Source organism: Cnephaeus nilssonii (genome assembly GCF_951640355.1).
Source record: "Cnephaeus nilssonii genome assembly, chromosome: 2".
In the NCBI taxonomy this organism is placed as follows: Eukaryota; Metazoa; Chordata; class Mammalia; order Chiroptera; family Vespertilionidae; genus Cnephaeus; species Cnephaeus nilssonii.
The window spans coordinates 73596854-73605378 of NC_137073.1; the positions used below are offsets into that span (position 1 = coordinate 73596854).

At 41.4% G+C, this 8525-nt stretch overlaps 1 pseudogene across 1 annotated transcript; it reads left to right on the forward strand.

Moving 5' to 3' along the window:
• Positions 1 to 6945: 6945 nt before the first annotated feature.
• LOC307109892 (keratin, type II cytoskeletal 8-like) lies at positions 6946 to 8262 on the forward strand (annotated as a pseudogene). Its single transcript has one exon. The product of its transcript is annotated as a keratin, type II cytoskeletal 8-like (transcript).
• The last annotated feature ends 263 nt before the right edge of the window (positions 8263 to 8525 follow it).

The window sequence follows — 8525 nt, forward strand, 5'->3', positions numbered from 1 at the left end:
TCCCAGGGCCTAACCCTACCTCTTGCATGTAGACAATCCGCTTCACAATTTTTGCCATTCAGAACATTCATATCTATTGCTCCTGTCAAGACATGTATATGTGTGGCGGTGTTTAGGAACAGATATTTCTTTCAGGTACCTTTTTTCTGTGTTAGAACAAGGAGGGTTTGGCTGTTCCTTAAAGGACTCCCTCTGGAGAAGGACTACTGTTTGGGCGATGCTTGTGGATGCTTGGGGTATGTCTTAGGAAAGCATGTCAAGCTTCTCCTTTTTCAGACATAACTGTTTTCTATTTTGGCTACCGGAGATTGAATAAACATTCCTGTGTATAAGCTTTTTAAAACATTTGTATTTTCTCCTTCCCACATATCTAAGCAAATCTTGATTAATGTCACTTGCTTCCAAATATGCCCAGTCTACCTCCAGGCTGCCAAGGCAGAGTCAGGGCTCAAGTTGCCATATGTTGACAGGGACAGTTCGACAAAAATCCTGTTAGACCAGGTGTCCTCCTTGGTCCCTGGGTATTTGGTAAAGCTCCCTTTCCCCACTTGCTCTGCAAATCCACCTCATCTGCACCATCTTCTCCTGGAACCGGGTTTCTTTGGAACAGAAACCGGGGAAAAGAGTCGTGGGTGCCTGAAGTCTTCCACTTCTCTCTTTCAGATACTTGGCATAATGAATGTGTGACAGAAAATTCCAGTTAATAGTCTCCAGAGCCCATCATAACATGTTAATCCTTTCTGACACAGAATGAGGGAATCTGCAGCATGAGAGAATGGAGACATTTTGAAAACAAAATCTCAGATTTTTAGTCTGAGCCACTCATTAAGTTGTTCTCTTTCCTTCCTTTACTGCTTCTGTGACAACAATGGAATGATTTTCACCCTTCCACTTTTAGCCTCATTTGCCAAAAATGCCTTGGAATTATGGTCCTCTCATGTTTTCTCACATGAACGTTGCTCCTTCTCTCCTTTGTTTTAGAGAGGTGCTCTGGCTAGATGTTTAATGAATATTGGTTTTTGTAGATGAAAATGAAGATAATGAGACCTGAATGATCAATGTGGTGAATGTGGGGTGTACCACCTAGAGCCCCCTTTTAAGTCCAAGGCACTCGTGCCTATAGCTGCTGGGAGTGTCGGTTACTAAAGGCTCTCAGGCAAACCCCCCTCCAGGAATTGCCCTCCTCCACAGGGAGCTGCCTCACTCAGTTACCTCCCTTCCAGGGTCAGCCTGCATCCAATAACGGGTCAGTGTGAGGTGCGATGGGAACTACTCTGCAGGATCACCCAGCCCCAAAAGAGCAGCTCAGCTCCTCCCCCTGCCAGTGCTGTCTCCTTCAGGTATGACTCCAAAGCAGCCTCTGGTAAACCTCCTGCAAGAAATCTTGACCTCAGAGTAGGTTTTCTGGGGAGCCTGAGCTAGAACACTCGACTAAAACCGTTAGAAAGACTATGACGTGGTTTAGAGTGGGAGTATTCTGTCCCCATATCTATTTTTTCCTAAGAAAATGACACTCCCCTTGGGTTAAAATTGTTGAAGAACTTTGGGATATCAGTTGCAAAACAGGAAAAGATATTAAATGGTATGAAAATGATTGTAATAAAGAAAAATGTATTTTATAACATTCTTTAAAACACACACACACACAAAAGCACCAAAATATCACTTTAAAATCGGACTTGTGAAAAACATTTTAACAAGGAGAATATTACTAGAAATTCTGAGACAAAGAACAATGTTAATACCTAGATTTGTTTGTTTGTTTCTTCGTTGTTGTTGTTGTTTTTGGAAGTGAATTGCCTAGTATAATAAATGCTTAGTAATTGAGGCAGCCACTTTACCAAGGTCATGGAGGCTAGAAGAGGGTAGGCGGGGGGAGGGGTAAGAAAAGAATAAATGGGCTTCCAGTGAGAAAACTAAGGTTCCAATGAAGTTTGAACACCTCATCAGGACAGGAATTTTTAAAACTTTTTCTTCAAAATATTTATCTACAATAACATTCAATGACTATTTCATTCAACACATATAATTATAGCAATAAAAAATCACAATTGATCTTTATTCAGGCAGTATATATGTATCAAACTAGGGAATAACCTCTTTTTCCCTTAAAAACAGAGCTTTACTGGTATTCTTTAGGAATTAATTTATTCAAGTTATATCTGAAAACATTATGATTACAGATAAAAATCAAACGACACAAAATTATATGGAGTAGCATGTCAAACTCCCCTTCTCAGGACGACTACTGTTCTGTTTGCCTCAGAACCTCTCCTATGAGTGATATAGTCATTCTTAGACATGTGCGCACATATAGAATGCCTTTCATTTTGTTTTTTGCTTTTCTTGTAGTCTCATGTTAATAGGACCATACTATAGATTGCTTTGTAATGTGCACTTTTTTACTGAACAATGTTTTATTAATACTAGTTTTTAACCTATTTAATTCAAACCACACTGCCCTACTCTCAACCACTATGTTAGAATTAAATTTGATGCTACATTGAACCTAAGTATGTAAGCTCTTCTTGGGGATAATACTGCTTATCTAAGTGAAATAAATTAACTCTTTCAGTTTTCTAAAACAAATTTTTATTTTTCTCAAAATGCAGAGACTTATATTTTTTTCCTTTTCTTTTTGGACTGATTCAGTGGAGTCTGACTCTGAAGATAATTCTTTAAAAAATATCTAAGAAAAATTAAATGCAGTTCTAATTCCATTCTCAAAGTAACCCCAATATTTTCCTTGCCTCTGTATTACCCTGTCTTCTCCATGGGTGTATGTTTTTGTTTTTTTAAAGGATGAGGATGGGGGAGGACTAGTATCAATCACTCAATTTTTGTTTGTTTGTTTCCAAATCCTACTGGCCTTTTTCTGCAGCAAAGGCCTTCTCTCTTGCACCGTCACTGGTCTGTAAAGTAAATTGCAAAATGCTACCAAAGTCTGGCTACATCCTCATAGTGACTGTTTAAACCTATTACTTTCTCTTTTAATCAAATCACTGTTGTGTCAAAATATACGATTCTCGCCATGAATCTCCCTTGCTTGTTACAGGTCATCGGTTGCACCTTGAAAATGTTTGCTCTCCTAAGCGTCGTCTCTCCAGCCTCCAGCTAAATTGCTCCAGACCAAGCCTGATCATTTTTCTATACACATAGAACTCTAATTAATATAAACATAATGACAAAAAGAACCTCTACTTTACAAAGAGAGGAGGGGAAAGTGCCTGGTCAGTAGGTATGTGGAGCATCATTTGGATTATGGCAAAATGGGCATGTAGACAGATGTACACATTCCAATTATATTAAGAAAAATAAAGCAAACTCTAAAATCCCTTATCCTTGAATTACTGAGAGATTTCAGCTTTTATTCTTTTCTGCTTTGAGAAATATTTGATATAAAGCCACCAGAGGGCCAGTAAGGGAAATAGTAATTATGTTTAAACAGCCAACACTTCCCTAACATAAAATATTTGCACAGGCTCTTAAACATGAAGTTAAGTGCCAGAGGCTATTTTCATTGTTTAATGTATTAAGTAAATAAAAATGTATCTAAGATGTGGACACACAATTAGTTTTGAGTTATTTATCCTGGAGTTTGTATGGTTTAGAAAAACTCCATCTTCTTGGCTGCTGCTGTCCTAATGCATTTAACTTCAGCCATCAGCTATGATTAAACACCTGCTGTTGTGGGGAAACAAAGCACACTAATCCAATATGTATTTCTGACATCTTAAATATCACCCAGTCCCCTGACATCAGGCACAGCTTTTCAGCGGGATGGAATTCCAGAGCATATTTTTCTAATTTATGGATGGACAATAAATCAAAATTAAGCCTTGGGCAATGAAATATACATCAGTGCAGAATGAACTGACTGCAAACGAGGACCCTGCACAACCGAGGGGAAGGATATATTAATGGAATCCTAAGCTGCAAACACTGAAGTGAAAATTAAGGAAGTTTAGTTCACATTTTGTGCCTATAAAAACCACTAGGCAAAGACAGAAAATGAGATGTTTTCTTTTTTCCATGCACAGCACTGGAGGAGCACATTTAGATTTTTTTTAAGTCACTATTTTTTAATGTTTGCCTGTTGGGTTTTAAAAACCCAACCTCCATTGCTCCTTTTGCTATTGTCAACATTTAAGGGGGGTTTGAAGTGCTTCATGCAGTTTCTGTTTGGCTTTTCTGGAAGAGTGAACAAAGGCCATTGTTGACAGCCCTCAGTTCCTCCTGGGGAAGGTGGGAGGGAGAAGGACGTCCTTCCGTCCTTCCCGCCCAGGTGAACGGGGTTGGGCTGGGAGCTGTCCAATGCTGAAGGAATCAGTCTTGTACTGACTTTCGACTATCCCGGCACCTGGAGACAGACCCCCTTAGAGCTTTGTTCTCATCAGAGGCACCCCCATGGATAGGGCCACCATCCGGCTCTGCCCACCTCCCTCTGGCCACTCCCAACTCCGGGCCAAAGTCAAGTTGGAGCTGCTGTCGAGGTTTATCCCCAACCTTACCACTGTCAAGCATCATACATCTCTAACAGAGTCTGCCAGGGCAAACCACCTCATTTGTCAGGGGTAATGTTTGTGTTTATGGGCATGCCAGGGTTCTGAACATTATCTCTTGAATTCTCACAGCGCCTCTGTTAATAGGGGAGTGGCAGAGATTACTTAAATATTGGAGAGAGGGATTCAGAGCCATAACAAAACTGAGAGCTTTGTCTTGGGCTGTATGATAAACGGTGGACCTGGGGCAAGGAGGCTGCCTGACTGGCTCCCAGTTCTAGATCTCACTTGGATAGCAAATCGCACCCCCCCCAACCCCCTCCAGCTGACAGGGGTTTCTTTAGGTTACTCTTCCTAAGACAGTTACATCTAGAGAACACTTATTTCTGTAGATTCATCTGTCACTGGCTTACTGCCTTGTATAGTGTTTATTTATGAACAATTATTTCTATAGACTCATACGTTACTGAGAATGTTTTAAAGGATTAAAATTAATGTCAAAGGAAATTGTGTAATTTGGTAAGTAATTTTTCATGTAGTCTCAGAAAGAAACCAGCAGTTCCCTCGCCCCAAACTTAACGTTTTGAAAATTCTAAAGGGAATAATATTTGAGTGATGTTTTAAAATTGATATCCTTTGGGGTCAGTAATTCTTGGCTGGTACAAAGCTTAAAAATGAAAGGTTTGTCTCCTCCACCACTATAGTTTCCCTTTTTGCTCTGATTTCTCTTTCTTGTTCAAATCCTCAATAGGATTGCTTATAGAAAATATGCATAAGCCTGGCAGAAAATCCTTTGTACAAAAATTTAACTTAATATGAAGCAACCTATCAGTGTTTTGAGAAAAAAAATCTTTGTTCTTTGAGGATATAGTTTTAAAAGGCCCTCGTTATCATATTATCACAATATTATATAGCAATGCTGGTGACAGTAATAATAATGGCTGACATAGTTGACAGTCTTGATTTGGAAGCTTTAGGTAAATTAGCTCAAGTAGTCCTCACAAGCGGCCTGTGAAGTCAGTAATTGCCACCCTTCTTAAGGACAGGAGCCTACAGGAACCAGTCTCTTACCAGAAGTCACACAGTGATGAACTATTTCGAGGTGCTCCCTGGATTGTACAGTTAATCAACAGTAAAGCTACAGGCTAGAGATGGAGACACAGAGCCATGAAAAAAGTAAAAGCTTGTCCTGGGTTATGTGGGAAGCTAATGGTGGAACTGAGGGAAAGAGCCATATTTACTATCTCTCTGCCCTATATCGGAACTATTCAGTGTGTTTGTTTTATTAGTGTTTAGATCCCTGGTTCCTTCTTCTGTGATACTTTCATTGAAGAATTATATTGCTGATATTGTTTTCAAAAATTAAGTTGGCTAGTATAATAAGAAAGTTATTCACCTCTAAGAAATTAATAACCACACAAGAGGAAAATTCATTTTTGAAGTTCTGTTTTCACTTACTAGAGAACATATGCAAATAGTGTCTGTACAATGACAAAGGTATGTAATTGTTTAGTTTATAGCCTCAGTCTCACTGTTTAACAGCCCCACTTTGCATATGAACATTTACAGGTATAACAAGCATTGCTCTTTGGTGAAGGCATTTTGAGATTAGTATAGGCTTCAGTTTTGAAAATGGTTGAGAATCTCTTGTGAGACAAATTATTACTTAGTTAATATAAAAGGCTGCATACAGATAACACTTAGGGCACTTTTATTTTTATCAATATTGCAGGCTAAATCAACTGAAAGCCTGCCTTACTGCCACTATCACCTAGAAATTCTAGGTTAAGTACATTTTTCAAAATCCTCTTGCTATCACAAGAAAGGGAAATACCCCAGCACTGAAAACAAAACAACAGACTAGTGAGTTTATGAGCTGACACTAGAGCTGCCCTAGGGCACATTGTCCATGTGGCACTCTGTTAACACCAGGGACAGGAGGAAAGTCTCCTCTATGAGGCAGGAATTACTACTGAGATCCCTGCATAAATCTAGGACACCCAGAAAAGGAGGCAATAGGAAATAAAAACCTGTCCATCAACACAAAAAAACTTTCTCTCAGACTGGGCTCTAGATGAGAGAAAACCTCCCCTAAGGATGGCTCTGCTCCTCATGCAGTCTTGGGCTTAATTTACATTAATTGCAATTAACATAAAAGTGGTCTGAAGTTGGTGATATTTTTGGGTCAACTGGCAGAAGACAAAGCACAAATCTCTTTGGAAGGACCATTCCTCCACCCAGGCAACACTTCCCAGATAAACCCTACTGAAGACGATTCACAATACAAAATTACAAAACACACATGTGAAATCAAGAAACAAAACAAAGGCTGGATTAGACACTTGAGTTCAGATAACAATAAAAAAATGATTAAAACTATAAATAAGTTTGTTTTAAAATAATAAAGATGACAAGCAGCTTTGTGGCTCTCCCGCTAGAATCTCTGTTTGGTTCAGCCTCCTCGCCTCCACTCCAGCCTCCACCATGTCCACAAGAGTGACCCAGAAGACTTACCAGGTGTCCACCTCTGGCACCCGGGCCTTCAGCAGCCACTCGTACTCCAGTGGGCCCAGCACCCACACCAGCTCCTCGGACTTTTCCCAGGTGGGCAGCAGCTACCAGAGTGTCCTGTCTGGCCGGTGGGTATGGTGGGTCTGGGAGTATGGAGAGCAACACAGCTGTCCAAGTGAACCAGAGCCTGCTGAGCCCCCTGAAGCTGGAGGTGGACCCTAACATCCAGGCTGCGTGCACCCAGGAGAAGGAGTAGATCAAGACCCTCAACAAGTGTGCTTCCTTCGTAGATAAGGTGCGAAGCCTGGAGCAGCAGAATAAGATTCTGGAGACCAAATGGAACCTCCTACAGCAGCAGAAGACGACTCACAGTAACACGGACCACGCGTTTGAGGGCTACATCAACAACCTTCAGTGGTAGGCGGACACACTGGCTCTGGAGAAACTGAGGCTGGAGGCAGAGTTTGGCAACATGCAGGGACTGGTGGAGAACTTAAAGAATAAGTACGAGGATGAGATCAACAAGCGCAGAGATGGAGAATGAATCTGTCCTCATCAAGAAGGATGTGAATGAAGCTTACATGAACAAGGTACAGCTGGCGTCCTGCCTGGAAGGGCTGACCGATGAGATCAACTTCTACAGGCAGCTGTATGAAAAGATTTGTGAACTGCAGTCTCAAATCTTGGACACATCTGTGGTGCTATTCCTGGACAACAACTGCTCTCTGGACCTCAAGGTCAAGGCCCAGTACGAGGACATTGCAAACCACAGCTGGGCTGAGGTTTAAACCATGTACTAGATCAAGTATGAGGAGCTGCAGATGTTGGTTGGGAAGCATGGGGATGACCTGCATCACATGAAGACTGAGATTTCTAAGATGAACCAGAATATCAGCCAACTCCAGGCTGAGCTTGAAGGTCTCAAAAGCCAGAGGGCTTCCCTGGAGGCCACCATCACCGATGCTAAGAAGAGTGGGGAGCTGGCCATCAAGGATGCTCAGTTCAAGGTGGCTGAGCTGGAGGCCGCTCTGAGGAACACCAAGCAGGACATAGCCCAGCAGCTGTGTGAGTACCAGGAGCTCATAAACGTCAAGCTGGCCCTGGACGTGGAGATTGCCACCTACTGCAAGCTGTGGAGGGCAAGAAGAACTGGCTGGAATCTGGGATGCAGAACATGAGTATCCACACCAAGACTGCCAGCGGCTGGTTACATGTTAAAAGTAAAAGAGTAGAAAAAGAAAGCTGGTAGTTTCATTATTACTGGACAAAATAGACTTCGAGGCAAAAAGTATTATCAGGGAGAAGACATGGATGGACACAGTGCCTGGAGTCATACACTTGAAGAGCTGCTCGATGTGTTGGAAGGAATTTTATAACAGTTAGTTCTCTGAAGTGAAATGAACCTGTCCCTGAAGGTATTCAGGCAGAGGTGGTAGAGAAGCTGTGGAGGGGAATGCATGGGTGGAACAAGACAAATGGAATCACATGGGAATCTTTAGAAAATATGTATTC